The sequence below is a fragment of the Lissotriton helveticus genome, chromosome 1_2 (genome assembly GCF_964261635.1).
Source record: "Lissotriton helveticus chromosome 1_2, aLisHel1.1, whole genome shotgun sequence".
Taxonomy (NCBI): Eukaryota; Metazoa; Chordata; class Amphibia; order Caudata; family Salamandridae; genus Lissotriton; species Lissotriton helveticus.
In genome coordinates this window covers 169977014-170002789 of record NC_136058.1, presented here as the reverse complement: position 1 = coordinate 170002789, position 25776 = coordinate 169977014, and positions in this window count along the sequence as shown.

The window sequence follows — 25776 nt, the reverse complement described above, 5'->3', positions numbered from 1 at the left end:
TTCCCTGAAACCTGTAGTTTTTTCAGTGACGTTCTAAGGTTTTTTAAATGCTAATTTCTAGCCATGCCTACATAGGTAGGACGTGAACAGAAAGAGGAAGAAAGGTGCAGAAAGAAGCAAGCGAAGTGCAGAATGAGGCAAGAGAGGTGCAGAAAGAGGAAGAAAGGTGCAGAAAGGAGCAAGAAAAATGCAGAAAGAGGCAACAGAAGTCCAGAAAGAGGAAGAAAATTGCAGAAAGAAGCAAGAGAAGTACAGAAAGATGCAACAGAGGTGCAGAAAGAGGCCTACGGCTACTTTGACTGTACCTTTCCACAGACTCATTCAAAGTAGCCTAATCACTAATCCTTCTCCCAAGATGTCTTAAACCTCACATTTCTGTTGTAGGTCTATTATTCATCGCTTGCTCAGAATGTCAGGCCTACCAAATGTAAAACAGCAATCCTAACCATATCACTGTTGTAAGTCCGACCAAGTTTGTGAAGGTATGCATGCGTGAGTCTCTGCTTTTACCTAGTCACATGTTACATAAAAATAAACATACAAATACTTGAATACCCATGTTTCAAACAACATACTATGTAAATTTGTGTACACAAAGGTGTATGTATTTCTTTCTGCTCATGATACAGGGCAGTTGGGTATTCAATAGTATATTTGAGGGCCGTTATAACACCTATAGACATAAGACATGTCTGCCTGTGCAACCAAATGACAGAGCAGAACTGTGAAGATTTTACCATCTATAGGAGAAGCTACCCACTTTTTAAGCTACCATCTTCAGATGCATAACACATGTGAGAATACATGTACAAGTAGACATATACCTCAGTCACGAGAGCATGCATACCTTTAAACTTGACAGCTTGCACTTCCAATATGAGTACAGAGAGGCGAGAGAAGTACCAAAAGAAGCAAGAGAAGTGCAGAGAAAAACAAAAGAGGATCAAAAAGCGTAAGAAATGTGCAGAAAGAGGCAAGAGAAGTGCAAAAAGAGGAAAAAGAGGAGCAGAAGGAGGCAAGAGAGGTGCAGAAAGAGGGAAGAGGATGCAGAAAGAAGCAAGAGAGGTGCAGAAACAAGCTAGAGAAGTGCAGAAATAAAGAAAAGGTGTAGAAAGAGGCAAGGGGTTTGCAGAAAGAAGCAAGAGTGGTGCAAAAAAAACAAGTGAAGTACAGAAAGAAGCAACAAATGTGCAGAAAGAGGCAAACGAACTGCAAAAAGAGGAAAGAAAGATGTAGAAAGTGGGAAGAGGGGTGCAGAAATAGGCATGAGAGGTGCAGAAAGATGGAAGAGAGGTACAGACAGAGGGAAGTGGGCTACAGAAAGAGGCAAGGGGGTGAAGAAAGAAGCAAGAAAGGTACAGAATGAAGGAACAGAGGTGCAGAAAGAGACAAGAGAGGTACAGCAAGGGGGAAGAGGCTGCAGTAAGAGCAAAAGAGGGATACAGAAAGAAGCAAGAGAGGTGCAGAAAGAAGCAAGAGATGTGCAAAACGAAGCAACAGAGGTGCAGGAAGAGGCAAGAGAACTGCAGAAAGAGGTAAGCGAAGTACAGAAACTGGCAAGATAGGTGCAGAAAGAGGGAACAGGTATACAGAAATTATCAAGAGATGTACACAAAGAAAGAAGAGGGGTGCAGAAAGAGACAAGAGGGGTATAGAAAGAGGCAAGAGGGGTACAAAAAAAGCAACAGAGATGCAGAAAGAAGCAAGAGAAGTGCAGAAACAGGCAAGAGACGTGCAGAAACAGGCAAGAGAAGTCCTGAAAGAAGCAACAGTGGTGCAGATAGAAGCAAGAGAAGTGATGAGAGAGACCAGAGAATTGCAGAAAGAAACAAGAGAGGTGGAGAAAGAGGCAAGAGAGGTGCAGAAAGAGGCAAGTGAGGTACAGAAACAGGAAAGAGGGATACAGAAAGAGGCAAGAGAGGTGCAGAAAGAGGGGTGCAGAAAGAGACAAGAGTGGTACAGAAAGACGCAAGAGGGGTACAGAAAAAAGCAACAGAGATGCAGAAACAGGCACAAGAAGTGCAGAAAGAGGCAACAGAAGTGCTGAAAGAAACAACTGAGGTGCAGAAAGAACAAGAGAGGTGAGGAAACAGGCAAGTGAGGTACAGAAAGAGGAAACAGGGGTGCAGAAAGAGGCAAGAGAGGTGCAGAAAGAGGGAATTAAGGCGCAGAAAGAAGCATGAGGTGTGAAGAAAGCAGCAAGAAAGATTACGAAAGAAGTAACAGATGTGCAGAGAGAGATAAGAGTGGTGTAGAAAAAGGCAAGAGAAGTGCAAAAAGAAGGAACAAAAATGCAGCAAGAGGCAATAGAAGTTGAGAAAGAAGCAACAGAGGTGCACAAAGAGACAAGAGAGGCGGACAAAGAGATGAGAGGTACAGAAAGAGGGAAGATGAGTACAGAAAGAGGCAACAGGGATGCAGAAAGAAATAAGAGAGGTACAGAAAGAAGCAAGAGAAGTGCAGAAAGAAGCAACAGAGGTGTAGAAAGAAATAAGGGAAGTTTAGAAAGAGGCTAAAGAGGTGCAGAAAGAGGCAAGAGAGGTGCAGAAAGAGGGAAGAGGGGTGCAGAAAGAGGCAAGACGGGTGCAGAAAGAAGCAAGCGAGGAACAGAAAAAAGCAAGAGAAGTGTAGAAAGAAGCAACAGATGTGCAGAAAAAGGCAAGAGTAGTGCTCAAATAAGAGAGATGCTGAAAGAAATGAGAGGTGAAGAAAAAGCAAGAGAAGTGCAGAAAGAGGCTGGTAAGGTGCAGAAAGAGGCAAGGGAGGTGCAGAAAGAGGCAAGAGTGTTGCAGAAAAAGGGGAGAGAGTGCAGAAAGAAGCAATAGGGGTGCAGAAAGAAGCAACAGATGTGCAGAAAGAGACATGAGTGGTTTAGAAAGAGGCAAGAGCAGTGCTGAAAGAAGCAACAGAGGTACAGAAAGAGCCAAAAGAAGTGCAGAAAGTATGAACAGAAATATAGAAAGAGGCAAGAGAAGTAGAGAAAGAAGCAACAGAGGTGCAGAAAGTGTCAAGAGAGACACACAAAGAAACAAGAGGTACGGCAAGAGGGAAGATGAGTGCAGAGGCAGGCAACAAGGGTGCAGAAAGAAATAAGAGAGGTGTACAAAGAAGCAAGTGACATGCAGAAAAAAGCAACGAGGTGCAGATCGAGGTAAGAGAACTGCAGAAAGAGGCAAAAGAGGTGTAGAAAGATGCAAGAGAGGTGCATAATGAGGGAAGAGCGGTACGGAAAGAGGCAAGAGGGGTGCAGCAAAAGGCAAGAGTGGTACACAAAGAGGGGAGAGGGGGTACAGAAAGAGGCAAGCGGGGTGTAGGAAGAAGCAAGGGAAGTGCAATAAAAAGCACCATAGGTGCAGAAAGAGGAAAGAGAAGTGCAGACAGAAACAAAAGAGGTACAGAAAAAGGAAAGGGAGGTATAGAAACAGGCAAGAGAGGTGCAGAAAGAGGGAACAAGTGTACAGAAAGAGGTAAGAGAAGTGCAGAAAGAGGGAAGAGGGGTGCAGAAAGAGGGAAGAGGGGTGTAGAAGGAGGCAAGAGAGGTGCAGAAACAGGCAAGAGCAGTGCAGAAAGTCTGAAGAGAAGTGCTGATAGAAGTAACAGAGGTGCAGAAAGAGGAAATATGAGTGCAGAAAGAGGCAACAGGGGTGCAGAAAGAAACATGAGAGGTGCAGAAAAAAGCAAGAGACGTGCAGAAAGAGGAAAGTGAGATACAGAAAGAGGTAAGAAAGGTGCAGAAGTAGGCAAGTGAGGTACAGAAACAGGCAAGAGGGGTGCAGAAAGAGGCATGAGCAGTAAAGAACGTAGCAGCAGAGGTGCAGAAGGAGGCAAGAGAACTGCAGAAAGAGACAAAAGAGTTTTAGAAACAGGCAAGAGAGGAGCAGAAGGAGAAAAGAGGGGTGCCGAAAGAGGCAAGATGTGTGCAGAAAGAGGCAAGATAAGTGCAGACCAAAGCAACATAGGTACAGAAAGGGGCAAGAGAACTGCAGAAAGAGGCAAGTGAGGTGTAAAAAGAAGCAAGAGGGGTGCAAATAGAGGGAAGAGGGGTGTAGAAGGAGGCAAGAGAGGTGCAGAAACAGGCAAGAACAGTGCAGAAAATCTCAAGAGAAGTGCGGATAGAAGTAACAGAGGTGCAGACAGAGGAAATATCAATGCAGAAAGAGGCAACAGGGGTGCAGAAAGAAACATGAGAGGTGCAGAAAAAAGCAAGAGGAGTGCAGAAAGAGGAAAGTGTGATACAGAAACAGTCAAGAGGGGTGCATAGAGAGGCATGAGCAGTAAAGAAAGAAGCAACAGAGGTGCAGAAGGAGGCAAGAGAACTGCAGAAAGAGACAAGAGAGCTTGAGAAACAGGCAACAGAGGTGCAGAAAGAGAAAAGAGGGGCGCCAAAAGAGAAAGAGGTGTGCAGAAAGAGGCAAGAGAAGTACAGAACAAAGCAACATAGGTGCAGAAAGTGGCAAGAGAACTGCAGAAAGAGGCAAGTGAGGTGTAAAAAGAGGCAACAGAGGTGCAGAAAGAGGGAAGAGGTGTACAGAAAGAGGCAAGAGGGGTTCAGAAAGAGCCAAGACAGGTGCAAAAAGAGGCAAGATGGATGCAGAAAGAAGCAATAGAGGTAGAGAAAGAAGCAAGAGAAGTGCAGAAAGAAGCAAAAGCGGTGCAGAAAGAGGTAAGAGGGATGCAGAAAGAGGGATGATAAGTGCAGAAAGAGGCCATAGCGGTGCAGAAAGAAGTAAGAGAGGTGCAGAAAGAAGCAAGAGAAGTGCAGAAAGAAGCGACAGAGGTGCAGAAAGAGGTAAGAGAAGTGCAGAAAGAGGGAAGATGATGCAGAAAGTGGCAAGAGGGGTACAGAAAAAAGCAAGAGAGGAGCAGAAAGAAGCAAGGGACGTGCAGAAAGAGGCAAGAGGGGAGCAGAAAGAGGCAAGAGAAGTACTGAAAGAAGCAAAAGAGTTACAGAAAGAGTGGTGCAAAAAGAGGGAAGCGGGGCACAGAAAGAGGCAAGACGGGTGCAGAAAGAAGCAATAGAGGTGCAGAAAGAAGCAACAGTCTTGCTTAAAGAAGCATCAGAGGTACAGAAAGAGGCAAGAGGGGTGCAGAAAGAAGGAAGACGAGTGCATAAGGAGGCAACAGGGGTGCAGAAAGAAATAAAAACGGTGTAGAAAGAAGCAAGAGACGTGCAGAAAAAAGCAACGGAGGTGCAGAAAGAGCCAAGAGAAGTGCAGAAAGTATGAACAGAAATATAGAAAGAGGCAAGAGAAGTAGAGAAAGAAGCAACAGAGGTGCAGAAAGTGGCAAGAGGGACACACAAAGAGACAAGAGAGGTACGGCAAGAGGAAGATGAGTGCAGAGGCAGGCAACAACGGTGCAGAAAGAAATAAGAGAGGTGTAGAAAGAAGCAAGTGGCATGCAGAAAAAAGCAACAGAGGTGCAGAACGAGGTAGGAGAACTGAAGAATGAGGCACAAGAGGTGCAGAAAGATGCAAGAGAGGTGCATAATGAGGAAAGAGAGGTACAGAAAGAGGCAAGAGGGGTACAGCAAGAGGCAAGAGTGGTGCACAAAGAGGGGAGAGGGGGTTACCTAAAGAGGCAAGAGGGGTATAGAAAGAAGCAAGGGGAGTGCAATAAAAAGCACCAGAGGTACAGAAAGAGGCAAGAGAAGTGCAGACAGAAGCAAAAGAGGTGCAGAAAAATGCAAGAGAGGTATAGAAACAGGCAAGAGAGGTGCAGAAAGAGGGAACAAGGGTACAGAAAGAGTCAAGAGAAGTGCAGGAAGAGGGAAGAGGGGTCTGAAAAGAGGGAAGAGGGTGTGGAAGGTGGCAAGAGAGGTGCAGAGACAGGCAAGAGCAGTGCAGAAAGTCTGAAGAGAAGTGCTGATAGAAGTAACAGAGATGCAGAAAGAGGAAATATGAGTGCAGAAAGAGTCAACAGGGATGCATAGAGAGGCATGAGCAGTAAAGAAAGAAGCAACAGAGGTGCAGAAGGAGGCAAGAGAAGTGCAGAAAGAGGAAAGTGAGATACAGAAAGAGGCAAGAGAGGTGCAGAAATAGGCAAGTGAGGTACAGAAACAGTCAAGAGGGGTGCATAGAGAGGCATGAGCAGTAAAGAAAGAAGCAACAGAGGTGCAGAAGGAGGCAAGAGAACTGCAGAAAGAGACAAGAGAGCTTCAGAAACAGGCAACAGAGGTGCAGAAAGAGAAAAGAGGGGTGCCGAAAGAGGCAAGAGGTGTGCAGAAAGTGGCAAGAGAAGTGCAGAGCAAAGCAACATAGGTGCAGAAAGGGGCAAGAGAACTGCAGAAAGAGGCAAGTGAGGTGTAAAAAGAGGCAACAGAGGTGCAGAAAGAGGGAAGAGGTGTACAGAAAAAGGCAAGAGGGGTTCAGAAAGAGGCAAGACAGATGCAGAAAGAGGCAAGATGGATGCAGAAAGAAGCAATAGAGGTAGAGAAAGAAGCAAGAGAAGTGCAGAAAGAAGCAAAAGAGGTGCAGAAAGAGGTAAGAGGGATGCAGAAAGAGGGAAGATAAGTGCAGAAAGAGGCAATAGCTGTGCAGAAAGAAGTAAGAGAGGTGCAGAAATAAGCAAGAGAAGTGCAGAAAGAAGCAACAGAGGTGCAGAAAGAGGTAAGAGAAGCGCAGAAAGAGGGAAGATGATGCAGAAAGTGGCAAGAGGGGTACAGAAAAAAGCAAGAGAGGTGCAGAAAGAAGCAAAGGACGTGCAGAAAGAGGCAAGAGGGGAGCAGAAAGAGACAAGAGAAGTACTGAAAGCAGCAAAAGAGTTACAGAAAGAGTGGTGCAAAAAGAGGGAAGCGGGCACAGAAAGAGGCAATACGGGTGCAGAAAGAAGCAATAGAGGTGCAGAAAGAGGGAACAAGGGTACAGAAAGAGGCAAGAGAAGTGCAGTAAGAGGGAAGAGGGGTGCAAAAATAGGGAAGAGGGGTGTGAAAAGTGGCAAGAGAGGTGCAGAAACAGGCAAGAGCAGTGCAGAAAGTCTGAAGAGAAGTGCTGATAGAAGTAACAGAGGTGCAGAAAGAGGAAATATGAGTGCAGAAAGAGGCAACAGGGGTGCCGAAAGAAATATGTGAGGTGCAGAAAAAGCAAGAGAAGTGCAGAAAGAGGAAAGTGAGATACAGAAAGAGGCAAGAGAGGTGCAGAAAAAGGCAAGTGAGGTACAGAAACAGGCAAGAGGGGTGCAGAAAGAGGCATGAGCAGTAAAGAAAGAAGCAACAGAAGTGCAGAAGGAGGCAAGAGAACTGCAGAAAGAGACAAGAGAGGGTCAGAAAGAGAAAAGAGGGGTGCCGAAAGAGGCAAGAGGTGTGCAGAAAGAGGCAAGAGGTATGCAGAAAGAGGCAAGAGAAGTGCAGAACAAAGCTGCATAGGTGCCGAAAGGGGCAAGAGAACTGCAGAAAGAGGCAAGTGAGGTGTAAAAAGAGGCAAGAGAGGTGCAGAAAGAGGGTAGAGGGGTACAGAAGGAGGCAAGACGGGTACAGAAAGAGGCAATATGGGTGCAGAAAGAAGCAATAGCGGTACAGAAAGAAGCAAGAGAAGTGCAGAAAGAAGCAAAAGAGGTGCAGAAAGAGGTAAGAGGGATGCAGAAAGAGGGAAGATAGGTGCAGAAAGAGGCAATAGTGGTGCAGAAAGAAGCAATAGAGGTACAGAAAGAAGCAAGAGAAGTGCAGAAAGAAGCAAAAGAGGTGCAGCAAGAGGTAAGAGGGATGCAGAAAGAGGGGAGATAGGTGCAGAAAGAGGCAATAGCGGTGCAGAAAGAAGTAAGAGAGGTGCAGAAAGAAGCAGGAGAAGTGCAGAAAAAAGCAACAGAGGTGCAGAAAGAGGTAAGAGAAGTGCAGAAAGAGGGAAGATAATGCATAAAGTGGCAAGAGAGGTGCAGAAAAAAGCAAGAGAGGTGCAGAAAGAAGCAAGGGACGTGCAGAAAGAGGCAAGAGGGGAGCAGAAATAGGCAGGAGAAGTACAGAAAGAAGCAAAAGAGGTACAGAAAGAGTGGTGCAAAAAGAGGGAAGCGGGGCACAGGAAGAGGCAAGACAGGTGCAGAAAGAAGCAATAGAGGTGCAGAGAGAAGCAACAGTAGTGCTTAAGGCAAGAGGGGTGCAGAAAGAGGAAAGATGAGGCAATAGAGGCACACAAAGAGTCAAGAGAGGTGCGGAAAGAGGCAAGATGAGTGCAGAAGGAGGCAACAGGAGTGCAGAAAGAAATAAGAGAGGTATAGAAAGAAGCAAGAGACGTGCAGAAAAAAGCAAGAGAGGTGCAGAAAGAGGCAAGAGAAGTGTAGAAAGCAGGAACAGAAATATAGAAAGAAGCAACAAAGGTGCAGAAAGAGACAAGAGGGGTACAAAAAGAGGCAATAGAAGTTCAGAAATGAGCAACAGAAATGCAGAAGGAGGCAAGAGAAGTGCAGAAAGAGGCTAGAGGAGTACAGAAAGAGGCAAGAGTGGTGCAGATACATGTAACAGAGCTGCAGAAGGAGGGAAGAGAGGTGCAGAAAGAGGTAAGAGGGGTATAGAAAGAAGCAACAGAGGTTCAGAAAGAGCCACAAATGGGGTACAGAAAGAAGCATGAGAGGTGCAGAAAGAAGCAAACGAGTTACAGAAAAAGGCAAGAGAGATACAGAAAGAAGGAAGAGGGTGGGTGAGAGGGAATAGAAGTGCATAAAGAAGCAACAGAGGTGCAGAAAGAAGGGAGGTACTGAAAGCAGAAGAGATATGCAGAAAGAGGCAAGAGAGTTGCAAAAAAAGGAAAAAAGGTACACAAAGAAGCAAGAGAAATGCAGAAAGAGGCAAGAGAGGCGCAGAAAGAAGCTAGAGTGGTTTGCGCACCATAAGTACTAATTTATCACCCACATTTAGCTATAATTAACAGGTGACCATTCCAGCTTCGAAAAGAGCCTTCCACCACGCTGTAACACTTGTTGCTGCATTTTGGATACCTTTTGAGCCGTTTGAACTAAAAACAAGTTTTTTTTGTTCAAATCTACAGATTATGCAGCTGATGATGGATTATGTGGGAAATGCAGAAAATGGATAACTGCTAAAATCAGCCACAGAATTCCATTGGCCCTGCTCATACCTCTGATTGGGTCCAGAAGTGCTCCTCAGTGGTTGCTTCTTTTTTTGTCTCATTGAGTTTATAGTTTAGCTTCTATGGAAACGAGGAAGACTAAACCTGATGTTACCACTCCACAACACAGACTACCATACCACATAATTACTCTACGTAACACATAATCCCACTCCACATAATTCCTATAGACTAAATACCACATACTTTCTATCCACATAATTTCACTGCACAACATACCACATAATTCCACTACACAAAACATACATCCACTCCACTCCAAAAAACATTAGTAAAAAAGTTTACATTTACAACGCCAATAGCTCTAACTCTCACAAATGTGAGACCTATTACATTGCAAATGCTTCTTTAACTAGTGGTCGCTTTTGCAGAGTGGTGGAGAAAGGGGGGTGGACCTTCGACCAACGCTCAGGAATTCCGCTGTGTAGGACTTACAGGAGATGCCAGGAGAGTTCCTTGGCCCTCAAAGTCCTTCAGGAGTAAAGTGGACTTCCTCCCCCAACCAGTAGTGTGCCAGGAGGTACGTTTGCAGATTGGTGGAGAAAGGGGGCATGGCCTCTGAGCAATCCCACTGTGTGGGACTTACTGGAGGTAACAGGAGGGGTAGTTGGACCACCTTAGGACAGCCTTGGGGTCAACTACCCCACCTATTATCTCCAGTAAGTCACACACAGCATGATTCCTAAATTCTTATGGCTGGCCACGCCGCCTTTTCCCTCTACTCTGCAGATGCACTACCTGGCATGCTCTTGGGATGGGGAGTGAAGTCTCCTTTGCTGCTGGGGGTCCTTAGGAGCCAATGAGCCTACCTGCTTCCTCCAGTAAGCCCCACACAGTGGGATTGCTGAGAGGTGGAGACAGGCCAAGCCCCCTTTCTCCACCACTCTGCAATAACACCTCCTGGTGCACTTTTGTTTGTAGGATAAAATACCATTGCGTTCTGAGGGTACCTGGGGGCCAACTAGCCCTCCTGTTACCTCCACTAAGCCCCACACAGCTGGATTTCTGAGAGTGGTTAAAGGCCATGCCCCCTTTTTACACCACTCTGCAAACAGGCCTCCTGGTGCACTGATGCCTGGGGGATGAAGTCCACTTCAGTTCTGAAGTCCTCAGGAAACAAGGGGACTGCATTGCCCCATCAGCAGTGAGCCAAGGGTCACGTTTGCAGAGTGTTGTAAAAAGGGGGGTGGCCTCGGACCACCTCTCAGCAATCCCACTGTGTGGGGCTTATTGGAGGTGCCTGGTGGGCTAGTTGCCCCTAAGGACCCTCACCAGTGAAGGGGATTTCATCCCAACCCACATTGTGGCAGAAGGGAGGGGGAGGGGACTCCGGTGAGTTGCCTGTTTTTGTTTTTTTATTTTAGGAAGGGAGATGTGTGGCCCCCCATCCCTTGCCCCTTTTGGGCACCCGAGACATCACCCCCCAGGGCCTGGAATATTTTTTTCCAATGGAAAAGTGAGGGGGTGAGAAGCCTCCCTCCTGAGGCCGTTTACGGCCCTGTGGACCCCATCACCCAAGGCTAGGCCTTTGTATTCCTGGTTTTTTTTAAAGCGGAGGGGGCAATGTGGCCCCCTCCAGGCCATTTTCTGGCCCCAGGAAACCTATCAACGGGAGCTGCTAACGTGCAGCTCCCTTTGCCCAATAGCAATTGTGCTTTGCTTCATGGAAGCAAGAGCAGTTTTCCTACTTTCGCTTCCATGAAGCGAAGCAGGAGTTTGCTACTGCAGGGCAGGAGCAGTGCTCCCACCCTGCCATGGCACACAGCAATATCCCGGGGTGGGTACCCTGGGACATTGCTGGAGCTGGCCCTGGGGGATGGTGGTCCCCAGGGTCATAAAAGGTTCCTGGAAGTGGGCCGCATGTCCCCCCGCCGATCTGTGTGCTGCCCCAGGAGAGGTGGTGGTCCCCAGGGGTCCACAACCGACCGCTGCTGTTATATTCTATGTAGGTACCCTATATAGGTGCAGGTAACATTGTAACCTTTCACCTATATTCTTCCCTACATTACATACATAAAGGTTCTTAGAGACTGACCTTTTACCTAGATACAACACTGCATTAATAACATGGGTTTTCCCTAGTTTGAATCTCATACATCATGCATGAGGTTACTTGGAAGCACAGCAGGACTACCATCTCCTCTATAATATCTCTGTATAAAGTTCAGGCCCAACGTCATCCTTTAGGCCAACACAGTAACACAGCAAGGTAGGACCCCTTGAGAGACCAATGGGTATATATACATCACATCTTGCTTAGAAGGACAGAGGGGACGAGACTTCCCAGCTGACACACTGACCAGAGACACTGAGGTCCTGCATGCAGAAACTCCAGCTCGCAGTGGTCTAACAGTCCTCACAGGGTGTCCAACTTGAGACCAGGACGGGGTCTGATATTGTCTCATTCTCAGGTAATGGGGTTGACTAGATCCTAGAGGGATTCTTGGCATAACGCCTACACAGATGCTAGGTACATTTAAGTGCATCTAGTTAGGGAGGCATCTTAGGAGTATGCACCTTTTATCATGTATTGTATGTACTTGTATATATTCATGATTACTGCAAGATGGTCTAACTGTGCCATCATTTTACTTTCATACCAATTCTAATCATATATCTCTGCTACTGTCTAATGGTTGTTGCAGCTCATCTATTCTACACTAGAATAAAACTGTTCAATATATTCTTATTGAGAAACACCCAGTATGTTTATTCTGTGCATCTCTGAGACAAACTAAGTGAGCACTAGCAGTGGGCAGTAAACTCCGCTTCACTAGCAGAGTTTAAGGAGTTTTACCAACTCCACATTCCACTGGGAACACGGAGTTCAGGTAAAAACTTCTGCGTCCTAAACAAGTTTACCTTAACATGCCAAAAAGCATATAGCCAATTCACAAAAGTGAACTTAGAAGCATATCAGGCAGTGAGAGAGGTGATGATTTTTGGGTCCCCCATATCCTAGGGGGAGGACCAAGAAGATGCCTTGAACACAAAGAGCATATCATGCTGAATGATTCAGTGGTGGTCCCATCCTCACAGGACTACCCCAAGCAAAGTTATAGGCACCAATACAATGCCAACCAAAGGTCCCGCATAGCATTATGGGGCGAGATTCTGCAGTGTAGTGAATATTATAGTATCAACTCTCCTACGAGCCACCCCACCCATTAATCAAGAAAGCCCCGGCAGCTTAGGAGGCCCGGTTTGCGTCAACAGTTTCCAAAGGAAATTAACATGGAGATAGCACGTTTTTTGACCCCCTTTTTTCACGGTCCCCACTTGATGAATCACTCCGAAACTTTTAAGACAAGAGCTGACCTGAGTGCCCCATTAGTTTTGAAAATTCACGAAGATTCTTCAAACGGCGCCAAAGATAGTAGTAAAGGAAAAAACGCTGTTCCTATGGAAATTAGGTTATAACTACCTACTGGTGACCGCCAAAAGGTAATATATATATCTATATTACCTACTAGCGGTTGCCAGTATGTAGTTATAGTTAGGACCTAGTTTCCATAGGAAATCCGCAACATTCTATTTAGAATAACTGTGGCGCCGGTGGACGAATCTTCACGAATTTCTCCAAGAAAATGGCCTGCTCGCTCCGCTTCTTCCCTGAAAGTTTGGGGTGATTCGTCAAGCGGGGGTTGAGAAAAAAGGGGGGGTCGAAAATGAGTTTGGTTCGCAGATTACCCTTTTTGTTAAATAGTTTAAATCGTTCAGTAGTTCCTGAGAAAATTAAAAGTAAAATCAAAGATATATCTATAGACGACATACCGTACGCGTATGGAAAGCGTACGGTAAAGTTTACCATTACGAGCACAAGCTGCATGCCTATTGGCTGTCAATTGTCTGTCAACACTCCAAACCAGGAAATGTTGGCAGCCATCTTGTGCCTCGGTAGAACCGAGGCACAAGAGGGCAGTGAAACAAATGTGTAAAACACGCAAAGGGGGCAGGGTAGAAACACCCTGACCCCCTAGGCCTGCTCAGGGGGTCCCACAAGGACCCCCAAGACCCAAAAATTATTATTATTGTTTTTTTAATCGCATGGTACACGTAGGTGCACGTATCCCGTTTAAAAAAAAAAAAATAGTTTTATTTGTAATTAGCCCCAGGGGGGACCAAATCCCAGGGGCATAATAAACAAAAAGTGTGGGGGGCCCCAATCCCCCCCACACCGCCCCGGGGACCGCCACCCCCCGGGGCTTTACAATTGTTGGGAGGGTGACCGCGCGGCCCCCCTTCTGGAGCCCTCGATTGCCCTGGGCACAGCCACCTCCCAGGGCCGGCTTCTGCAGTGTCCCGGGCTGCCTACCCCCGGGACACTGCTGTTTGCTATGGTAGGGCGGGAGCCTAGCGGCTCCCACCCTACCACAGCAAACTGCTCTGATTTTTTAAAGAGAGAGCAGGAAACCTGCTCTCTTTTTCAAAAATTAAAGCGTATTGCTTTTCTCCATGGGGAGCAGCATGTTAGCCGCTCCCCAAGCAGAAAGGCAATGCCGGCTCCCGAAGGACACGGGGCCGTGGGGGCTTTTGGGCACCGTCCACAGTAGCCAACGTTATATTTCAGCCCCGGGGGATGGGGTCCCCGGGGATTATAAAAAATTAGTAATACCGGCTATTTATTTTTTTTACGATAGATTTACCGTGCGCGTACCATGCACGTACGTACGACGTACGGTGCAAAGTCTGTAAGTCGTCCCGTGAGTGTACACAACCAAGAAAAATAAAATATTTTTAGATATTTATAAAGTGTATGTGTTTACATGTTGGGTGGCTCTAAAAAGAGCCCATGTTTTTTTTGGGAGAGTTTAGTATCCACAAATAAGTAACGATGCAGAGTCTAAAGTTCAAGAGGAAGACTCTGTTCTCATCATCTGTAAAATGTACACCATCTCTCCTATAGATGCCATGCCTATTGAAGCGCAGATTGTTATGGTAAATGGATCCCATTCTATAGTCTCGGAAAAATGCAGAAACAGATTTATTCACATGTTTCCTAGCTTTCTCAATCCGTGGACAAAATTGATTGGACCAGTTCCATTTTTGCCTTTGACATATATTAGAATAGACAAATGTAGGTTTGGAGAAAAGTGACATCAGTTTTGTGAAGGTGTCCTTCATAAACATTTCCAGACCTACCCCAGTAAAAGTGCCTAGGTCATTGCCACCACAGTGAACAATTATACGGGCAGGGTGTTGGAGATGCACAAAGGATTTCACCAATGGCATCAATTGGTGCCACTTTAACCCTCTCTGTCCAATTGGTTTAATGTCTACATTTCTGTTGTGCGTACCTTTCACTCCAAAAGATATAGCTGTGTCCCACAATCCACACTCTAAGCATCTTGAAGAGAGGTTGGATGCACTCAGATGGTTTCTTTAAATGAAAGGGCAGTTTGATGATTTTTTTTCTAAAATGGTGGATAAGTGGACTTTTGAAAAAAGCAAAGAAGTGATTGGTTGTTTGAAATGTTATTAGCTATTAAACTAGGGTGCAATTTTCTGTTTTTTAAAAGCCTGTTATTTATTGGTTAAGAAAAAGTGTTAGAAAAGAACATTACTTAAGATAAGCTGGTATATTGACAAGTCAAGCACACTTGCTGTTTTGATTTGCAACAATGTATGATGAACTTTTCACCTGTGTGCTCAGTTAGGTGTTCTCTGAAGTGTTTCTATGGTAACTGGCAGAACTGGCAGAATGTGGAATGGGGGAAGGGTTGAAAGTTTTGTCAGGTGGAAAGGGTTCAAAAGTTCAAGTAATAGAAATGTGTGTTTCATTTTGATTTATTGTGGGAACAAATGTGATTTGTTATTTATTTGTATATGTGTGTAGGTTGAGTGTGAAGAGTGACAGGAAATGTTTGCTGTTTGCTATAGGACTTCCTGACTCCCTTGGGTTGCTTAGGTAGTTTTACAATGATCCCCAGGGTCAAAATCTTTTTAACATACAGTTAAACCCCGGGTGATGGGGTCCCTGGGGATTATAAAAAATTAGTAATAGAGGCTGTTTTTTTGTTTACGATAGATTTACGGTGCGCGTACCATGCTCGAACGTACAACGTACGGTGCAAATTCTGTAAGTCGTCCCTTAAGCGTACCTAAGCAAGAAAAAAATCAATAAAAAAATATATTTTACAGATATCCATGAAGTTTATGTGTTTATGTGTTGGTTGGTTCTAATGAAACCCTTTCTCTTTATTAGTACTTATAAGTAAGTACTTAAAGGTATTGAGGAGCAGTGTTTTATAGTGTGCTGAACATTTGACCTCTGTGGACAGTTGACTTTTGCATGATCTGTTGAGGGTAGGGTGGACAGTTATGTGAGTTGGAAAGATTTACAATGTTGAACCAATAGAATTGTGTGTTTGGTTTTGAATTATTGTGTGAAGGAATTTGATTTGTTATTAATGTGTATATATGTGTAAATTGAGAGGGAAAATGTGCCATTTCTTGGTTCTGCTGCAAGCACTGAAGCAGAGAGTGGCATTCTTCTTAATTTACCAATCAGTTTGAAAGGTGAGTTTATAAGGTGTAAGGGAATGTGGTGCATTTTATTTTTAGTAAGAGTAATGTGTTTATCCTTATAAAGTTTGTAGAATCATATTCTGAGTTTGTGTGCATTTGGATAACTATTGTGATAAAAATCATTTGGTAAGATAATGTGTTTAGTTTGTCACCTTTGTGCAATAAAGTGCAGTACTAAAAAATGTAGAATGTGTGTAGTCACTTTTTTAGTTGTAGAATACTTAATAGTGTTGCTGGTTTAGAATTAGGCTTGTGTTCTAAATCTACAATTTTGTAGTCAGTATACATAGACTGTTGCATACACTTTTGGGCAGATTTACAAGCCCGTTGGGCTTCTTTCTTGTTCTATTGTGTCTCATTTTTGGATGTAATGTTGGCAAAAAAATAAAGCAGCAAATTAGAAATGTATTTGCAAAATGAGTCAGGATTGTCCACTGAAATGTAGTAGTTATATACATGGAATGTGTTCAGTCACTTAAACGTTTTAGTGTGGTAAATGTGTTTTGGTAAACTGTATGGTTTTAATTTTTTTGTCTAGAATCACACTTAGCGTCTGTGTGAATTAAGGAACTATACTTGCACCTTTTACCATAATCTCCACAGTCTCTCCTCACAGTCTACTTCTCTCTGCTTATACTGTCCCTTCTTTTCTGATAATTCCCCTCATTCTTTATTTTCACTTGTCTTTCTTCATAGTGCTGCTTGTTCTCATAGTCCCTTCTGTCCTCTTAGTCCCTCTCTGTCCTTATTGTCTCCTCTGTCTCCTAATAGTCCCCATTATTTTTATACTCCCTCCTCTGACCTCTTAATCCTCCCTCTCTCATCATACATCCCTCTTAAGAATACCCCAGTCAGTATACATAGACTGCTGCATACACTCTTGGGCAGATTTACAAGCCCCTTGGGCCTCTTTCTTGTTCTATTGTGTCTCATTTTTTGATGTAATGTTGGCAAAAAAATAAAGCAGCAAATTGGAAATATATTTGCAAAATGAGTCAGGGTTGTCCACTGAAATGTAGTCATTATATACATGGAATGTGTTCAGTCACTTAAACATTTTAGTGTGGGAAATGTGTTTTGGTAAAATGTATGGTTTTACATTTTTTGTCTAGAATACCTCTCTCTGCCTATACTGTCCCCTCTCTTCTGATATTTCCCCTCTTTCCTTATTTCCACTTGTCTTTCCTCATAGTGCTACTTGTTCTCATATTCCCTCCAGTCCTCTTAGTCCCCCTTATCTCCTCTGTCTCCTAATAGTCCCCCTTCTTTTTATACTCCCTCCTTTGTCTACTTAATCCTCCCTAGGATATAGTAGTAAATAGTAATATGCATGGTGTCATATTGTTTTGTCTAATATCACACTGTGTCTTTGTGTACATTAAGGAATTATATTTGCCCCTTTTTTATATGTTCTACACTCTCTTATCATACTCCCTCTTCTATCCTCTTACTCCTTCCTCTCTGATTATACTACCTCCTTTTTCTTATATTCTCTCTCTCTTTATATTCCTTCTTCTTCTCTCATATATACTCTTTTTTCCTTATATTCTCCCTTTCTTCTTATTCTCACTCTTCTTTGTGTCATGATGCCCCAACTGAGTCTCAGATCCACTCCCAGAAGAACCCTCTGATCCGCCATGTACTAAATGGCGCCTTTCTTAATTATAAAAAACCCATCCCTTTCCTGTGCACCTGCACGCCCTAGTTATCAGTGTGTTTTGGTGCAAACATATTTTGGGCTTTAATGATTACAGTTTCTTATGATTTTATATTTGTATCTTTATGTAAATATTCGGTAGGCAGACTGATTTGTGTATTTTGCCTCAACTCGGTTATTTCTGGTAATGTTATAATATCCGATCAATATTGTATCCTTGATTATGGATCGTATGATTTCCTGCCATGGCCTCTGCAAAGGGACGCTCGGGGTTTTGTTGCACAAAGCCGAACAGTTTGGGAGCCCTCTGGTGCGCTTTGGCTCTACGTGAACGTGTGCACGCTTGTTTAGGGTGCGGCTGGGTGCGGTTGACTATTTAAACTGCACCCAGGCCTCCAGAAGACACTTTGCCTTCCGCCTTTGTAGGAGAAAGGTCGTGTCTGGAAGCTCTCGCTCTGCAAGGCAGAAACTTACCTGATTGAAGAACCCCAGCATCCTGATTTTCGCTCCAACTTCTCCCTCAAGCCGCGGAACACTGCAAAACAAATGGAAAGATGAGATAAGTAATTCTTTCAGCTTAAATTTCAGGTGCCCTTCGCAGGAAAGGCTACAAGACAATTTTTGGAACCTTTTCTAAAAAGAAGATAAAAAGTCAACGTTTATATTGAGAGACAGTTTATTTAAAAGTTAAAGCAATGTTTAAGCAAATAATATTTTACTGAGATGTCTTTGAATGTGGTACACGAAAGGCCTTCTGGTGGTATTCGTGAAAAGGTTGTTCTTTTCTCTTGTGTATGTTTACCTGTCTTTTCAGACAATATAAGACCCCACTTTCAACAACTTAAGAATATTCATTAAGTAAGTAAAGGTTAAGTCGGTGAGCAACACCCAAGTTCAAAAAGTAGAATTGATAGTAATTGGGTTATTTATTTTTTAGCAATTCCACTGAAAAGACAAACTCAGGTCAACTACCAGAAAATCACCTGAAAACTTGACCATCAAGACAGGACAAAGACATACTGGACGTTAGCCAAGCTTCTACTGCTCGCAGGTAGGCGTTTATGTAATCACAGAACTTGAGGGTAGAATAGATAATTTCTTCTGAGATCAGTCTGGAAGCCAAAGATTAGGTATTATAAGTAAATCCTTGATACTTGTTGTTTCGCTGAGCGACAGCAAGAATCATCCAACGTCCAGTACCGGCCCTCCTCCCCTATTTCTAATTTTACACTTGCTGTGTATCTAAAGTCCGCAAGTCTATGGTTAGTTATTTGGGAAGTTGGTCCCTTGCATCTCTGCGAAATCTTCTATGTCTTCTAAAGAGCGTCAGCGAAAGGGCAAGGTAAGAGACGACGTAGCCCGATCTGACACTTTGCACATACTGCGCATTCCTTTCTCTTTTTTTGTTTCTCTTCTCATACTCTCCTCTCTCTGCTCACACTTCTCCTCTCTTTTCTTATACTCCCGACTCTGTCTCTTTTCTCTTACTTCTCCCTGTCTGCTCATACTATTCCCTTTTATTTATAATCCCTTTTGTCCTATACTCCTTCTCTTTGTGTTAGTCTTCTCCTGTCTCTCTTCATATTCTTTTTCTGTTTTCATTTTGTCTTGTGTCTCTTTATACTTCCCATTTCTGTTCATATTGCCTGTTCTCTTCTCTTACTCCTCCTTGACTCCCTTTGTATACTTTGCAGGGCTTTCCTCATACTTCCTGTCTTTTCATACTGACCTCTCTCTTTATATTTGTTTGTCTTGTCATACTCTTCACTCTTTTGTCATACTCTTTTCACTCTTCATAATCTACCATCTGTTTATACTCCTTTCTTTCTCTTCATAGTGTATCCTCTGTGTTTGTACACCCTTTTTCTTCTTATGCACCACGTTTTCTCACATTATCCCTGCTCTCTTCTGTCTCTTGTTATATTCACCCCTCTTTCCTTAAATATATATGTTTTCCTTATACTAGTGCCTGTTTCCACACATTCCTTGTTTTTTGTATACAGTCCTTGTCTCTCTTATTAAACTGCTCCCCTGTCTCCTCACAGTCTGTCTCTTACTTCTTATACTCTCCCTTCTCTTGTCACACTGCCACCTTTCTCCTCATACTCCTTATCTCTTCATACTTTCCAGTCTTTTCATAGGGTCTGTATCCCCTTATACTGCAGTGTCTGCTAATATTCTTGTTTTCTATTCAAATTTCTCGTTGTCTCATAGCCCTCTTTCTCTTTTTGTAACTCCTTCTATTTTCATACTCCCACGTTTGTTGTGATAATCTCCCCTCTCTTCTTATAAGTAATATAATAGTGTATTTCATATATTTATTTTTCTAAAGTGATATATATTTTTTATATTGATCTACAATGAAAAAAGTCACCTTGCCTACAAAAACTCAAAAGAGAAAAGAAAGAAGTTTATTTAAAGAGAAGTCATCTACAAGATTTACCTGAACAACAATGTGTTAATAAAGAGAAAAAAAGTCCTGGTAAGAAAACTAAGACTTTTCTGCGAAAATTGTTAAACACTAAGAGTAGTGTGTACAAAGACAAAAATAGTATTACTGTATCTGCAACTAAGAGGAAAGAGAAGAACCATGGAAAATCATCTTCTAAAAAATCCATGTATAGCAAAAAAAGGAAAAACCAATATAAGGAAATAAGGAAGAAGATGTTCTATAACAGAGTACTGTCTAATTTGACTAAGGTAGTAAAGAATTGTAAAAAAAAAAAAAAAGAATTTTATAAGAAAAAGAAATGTATTGAAAAAGTAGTTGTGAAAGCTAATTAATCTCATGGCATGTCAGCGTGGTACTAATGAGTACTGGTACCGTCGTCATGGAGAACTTAAATGTATGCTAAGGAATTTAGGAACTCCTACATGATTCCTTACTCTAAGCTGTGCTGAATATGCTTGGGATGATTTACTTAAATTTCTTCGAGAGGCAAATCCAAATATAGTAAATATTGAATAAAAGACACCTGGAGAATTGTGCTCTTTGGATCCAGTTAATGTATGCAGATATTTCAATCATAGATTTGAAGCTATGATGTCTTTTATGAACAATAAAAAAAATCCTCCTCTTGGAGAGGTTCTGGACTTCTTTTGGAGAAAGGAGTATCAAGCAAGAGGTGCTCCTCACATACATATGCTGATATGGATCAAAGATGCTCCCAAATTTGGAACAGACTCAGATGATACTGTGTTGTCTTTTATTGAAGAATATGCTACATGTGATGTACCCAAAAGTACACAAGATAAGGACTTAAGACAACAAGTCTTACGATTCCAAAGCCATCGTTGTAAAAAATACTGTCGTTGAAAGTACAAATCTAAGGACAAATTCTACACCAAATGCAGTTTTGCATTTCCACGACCTGTAATATCGAAAGGAAGAATGAACAGTTTTATGTCATCTTTGCGACATACTATCACAAGAAAGTCTCCAAAAAATACCTACAACTTAAGAAGAAATGAAGAATCAAAATATATAAATGACTATAACCCAGTCATTTTGTCCATGTGGAATGCTAATATGGATATTCAATATGTTGCGGACAATTCCATTGCCGTTGCTTGATATGTAACATCGTACATAACAAAATCAGAAAAGACAGAATTGAAGGAAATGTGGGAAGAGATTTCTCACGAGAAGAAATTATATACTTACAGTTTGAAGATGTTATCTCATCGAGAAATTAGAGCTTATGAATGCTCGGATCACTTATCATCTGCAAGTCTATACTCCAAATCTAGAAGAATCATTTGGGTGAGGCTAGGTCTTGCTGCAACTCGAAACCGAGTTCTCAAATCTGTACAAGAAATTGAATATTTAGCTGAAAAAGAGCCAGAAAGTACAGATATTGTGAAAACAAATATGTTGGATACATATTATCCAAATAGAAGTTATCATCTTGAGAACGTTTGTCTCTATGAAGTTCTGCAAAACTATATTTTTATTAGTTTGACTTATTAGCATCAAGTACCCAAATGTACCACCAATTCCTCCCCACTATTAAGACCTTTAGGACTCTTTGTTTGTAGGTCAATTATATATTGGGATTCCAATCTCCTTAATCTCAATACTCTGTCTCCTCCTCTGCTGTGGATCGGGACATGATCAATGCTAAAATACTGTAGTAAATCCCTGTTGCTCTTATGCTTGATAGCAAAATGTCGGGCAACAGGGTAACTCAAATCTTTATTAGCAATAGTACGCACATGCTCAAATATGCGTATCTTTACACTGTGTATGGTGCTGCCTATATGCCTGAGGCCACACGGGCATATCAGGCAATATACAGAATGAGTTGCCTGGCATGTCATGAATTTCTTGATAATTTTGCATTTATTATACCCTGCGATCTCGTAGGTCAACACTCTCTTGCTGTTGATGCAAGCTTGGCATCTCCCGCAGGGGTAAAATCCTTTCATTTACCTCAAAGTCCCTTGTTTTTTAGTTGTAACTTCAAGGTGACTTTGGACCAATTTGTCTTTAAGGGATCTAGCCTTCCTATACGTGATTTGTGGAACTGGAAGGATGTCCATCCCTATGATCATGTCTTTTCTTAGTACATGCCAGTTCCTGTGCAAGATATTTCTGAGTGACTCCGCTTCTTCAGAGTATGTTGTTATCAACCGGAATTTGCCATCAATCTGCTTATTTACAACGTTTCTCTGAGTGTTTACTAGTCGGTCCCTTTGGATGTTGTTCACTCTTTTTAGGGTTTCTTCTAACAGATCAGTGTCATATCCCCTAGCCATGATCCTCCCAATGCTCTCCCTGGCAGCCACTTTAAATTCTCAGTCTCTTGAACAATTCCGTTTCAGCCTCAGGAATTCTCCATAGGGTATGCTGTTTCTCAAACCAGTTGGATGACTGCTGGCCACATGCAAAGTGGAATTGCCGGACGTGGCTTTGCCGAAAAGGGATGTGATCAGCTTCCCTTCCTGTATGCCTACCCTCAGGTTGAGATAGTTCACTGCCACTGAAATGATCGCTCCTGCAAATTTAAGGTTTACATCATTGCATTCAGGTAGGATATATACTCCTCAGCCAAGGATACTTCCCCTTCCAAATCAGGAAGAGTACGTCAATGTACCAGGCCACCTGTTCCCCCCATCAGCCCACAAATAAATGTGCGTAGCTGGGGGCGAAGCAGGTGCCCATAGCGGGCCCAGAGACTTGTCGATAGAGCTCCCCCTGAAATACAACGATGTTATTAAGCAAACAAAATGCTGTGAATTCAATTAGCATGCTATTATGATGGGCAAACTTCAAAGAGCTCTTCTTTAAAAAGAAATCAATGGCGTTTAATCCCTGTTGGTGATCAATGCAGATGTACAAGCTCGTTATGTCCATGACAATGAGTTTGTAAGAAGGTTCCCACTTTATGGTCTCAATATGGTTGATAAAATCTTTGGTGTCCTGGATATATGAAGACAGATGTAGGACTGACTGAAAGAGAAAGTGATCGATAAAAAAAGATAAGTTCTCTGTGAGGCTTCCAAGTGACGACACTATCGGTCTTCACGGTGGATTAATGCTGTCTTTATGTATCTTTGGGAGATGATAAAACGTTGGTATCACTGGCTTAGAATTCCATAGAAAAAGATATTCATCTGTGTCCAACATAGATTTATCGTGCCATTTCTTTATTATTAGATGATATTGTTTGGTACTTTCTTGGTATACTTCCTTCGTAGTTGGTTCATAGTATCTTGTATCTTTCAATTGTTTGAGGGCTTCAGAACAGTACTGTTCTTTTGTCATCAAAACAATGTTCCGGCCCTTATTTGAGGGTTTCAAGATAACGTTGGCATCTTTCTGTACATTTTCCAAAGCTTTTCCTTGTGCCTTGGTCATATTTCTTTTCATACTTTTAGGTTTCATGTTCTTCTGTAGTTTTATAAGATCTTTCACTACTGCCTCTGAGAAGGTATCGATTGCGTCGAATGGCATTTGAGGCACAAATTGTGACACTGGTTTGAAGGGGCTTATAGGTGCTTCTTGTTCAATGCCCAGTCTTCTTGTTCGTTGTGTGATAGCCTCATCATCCGTGTCATGTGCCCGTCTTTGTTCTAAACGTAATTCTTCTAGTACCTCCAACGATGTTAGATCATCAACTGTATACATATCTGTGTCTTTGTCTTTTAGTTTGAGATGCCTGGATTCCTTAACCATTGGTTTAAGTTTAAAATATTTGTGCAGCTTTCGTTTACGGACGAACTTAAAAAGGTCTATTCTCATTTGCGTGAACTCCAAATGATTGTGGGGCAGAAAGATAATCCCAATTTCAGGACACTCTCTTCTGTTTTAGTTAATGTCTTAGATGTCAAGTTGACTATTGTCAGATTCTCTCTTTCAATTACCATCTCCCCCCTCCCTTGCTGCGTGTAACTCTTGATATTGCATTTCCTCTTCCATCCCCCCTTCTGGTTTTTCTGTGGTATTCTCTGGTGGCCTGCTCTTCCTATCTCTTAGCCAAGACTGGCAGGTTAGATTGAATTCCTTGTGGAAAGGGGATTTTTGTTGTACACCGGAAGTGCCTGTTGTTGTCGTTGCCTTTTTTTCGACATTTCCTTCTTAGGTCTGTCAAATTTCTTAGTGAAGGTTAGTACCCTTACTAGTGAGTAATCCCGCTCATCTCTTTGAAACTTCTCTTGTTTTCTTTGTCTTATTTTCAATTCATATTTTGTCAGGCGTTTTTTCATTTGTTTTCTTAGTTCTTCCTGTTTATTTTTATCCAAATCCTTGGATATTTCATCCTCCAGTGATTGTATCTCTTTAAGGGTTTCTCCCTGTCACATCATGCAAACATAATAAGAATGTTGAGCATGCCTTTACAAAATAATGCTGTGTGCTCAGCCCATTCCTCCAAGAGAAGTGGGTCTGGGTTCTCGTAGGCCAGCACCAGTGTAGATTCGGAACCCCACGGCCATATAATTTTGGATGGAGGTTGCCTCCCACCACTTGCGCATATCTCTCTCATATAGTCTCCTAATTTGAGAAACTGAGTTTGCAGAGTATTAAAGATTCTTTGGTTCTCCGCCGTTCCTAATTGTGAAATGTCACTCTTTTTCTTCTTAAACATATCAATGGCCGCCTCTCTGCATGCTGATTCACTGAATATAGAATGTTATTTCGTGTGAGCCTTGATCCCGGGCTCACTACTACACTATAAATTGGTAACCACCCCCTCGCCTTATCCTGGACAGTTTGTACTCCCAGAGCTGTTTGCCCCACGTACCTTACTGGATATCTCCAAGTTGTGTGCTCCGGTCATTCGCAGCATGTCTGGCTTTCTTAGTGCATCAGCCAAGACGGTGCCTCCACTTTAAATTGCTGCTCCATTTGCAACAAGATCGTGGATCACTCTTAGGCGGGCGCTCGTGTGCTGGTGGTGCCCAGCCTTTACATTATGCTCCAAACTCTCATCCACACTCCAACAGAGAGTGGAGTAACAGCACTCGCGGGGTGGCCTACCAAAGTTTATTTCGTAACAAACTGACGCGTTTCAGAACAGTCATTCCTCAGTCTTTACAGGTCAGACTGGAAGGCGTGTCACTTAAATCTCATCTTGAGCATTGCAAGCGAAAACGGGCAAACACATTATTGCCGCAAATCGGCGCCATCTTGAGATCTTATACATTGGTGTTATCAAGCCTATTCCTCATCCATTGTCTAATCACGGTGCTGTCTTAAAGTATCGGGATTTTGCCCAAGAGTATTGCAAGAGGAAGTGGTGTAGTGTAGTTCCTATATTCCCAATAGGCTCTGCGCATTGGAATGATATATCCTATAGATGTGACGTAGGACTTATGTCCACTAGGTCTCTCTCGAATATATTAAACCTAATTGTGAGTCCCAGCTAGCTCAGAGGTCACTAGAAACTTTCTCAAGTTCACAAGAAGGGATTCGTTTCTGACAACCGCATAAACATGAAAACTTTGTTTCCCCAAGAATAAACTGATCTTCAGAGTCATGGAAACAATAGATAGATATTTCACTCAGTCAATCATGCATGCTTCGTTTCACCAGAGGTGCAGAGAAATAGATAGACGGGCGTTTTCAATAAAGGATTTATTGAACAGTCTTCTTTCTTAAGCATAAGAAATGAACTGCTACAATTTGTAAGATTGGTTGCAAAATATAAAGCATACAGTAAAAAGAGTAGAATACAATAATAATGTAAGAGCATTGTATGTTTCCTAAACCATAGATAAATACATACATAAATAACAGAGGCTAAAGCTAAAAGTACTCAACTGGTGCTTCTGAAATACGCCTACTCCAATGTACCTAACCTAAGCTTAGTACGAGGGAAGGAGTAACACATAGATTCATCAATGTCCAAATCTGCGAATTCCAAATTGCGAGTAAATGCGAATCGCAATTTAGAATTTGCAGAACGGCATTCATGAAGTTTTCCGATTAAAAAATGCGATTCGCAACCGGTCGCAATCGCCGATAGCGAGAAGCCAGAAATCGGTAAAAAATCGCAGATTCCGACGATACCC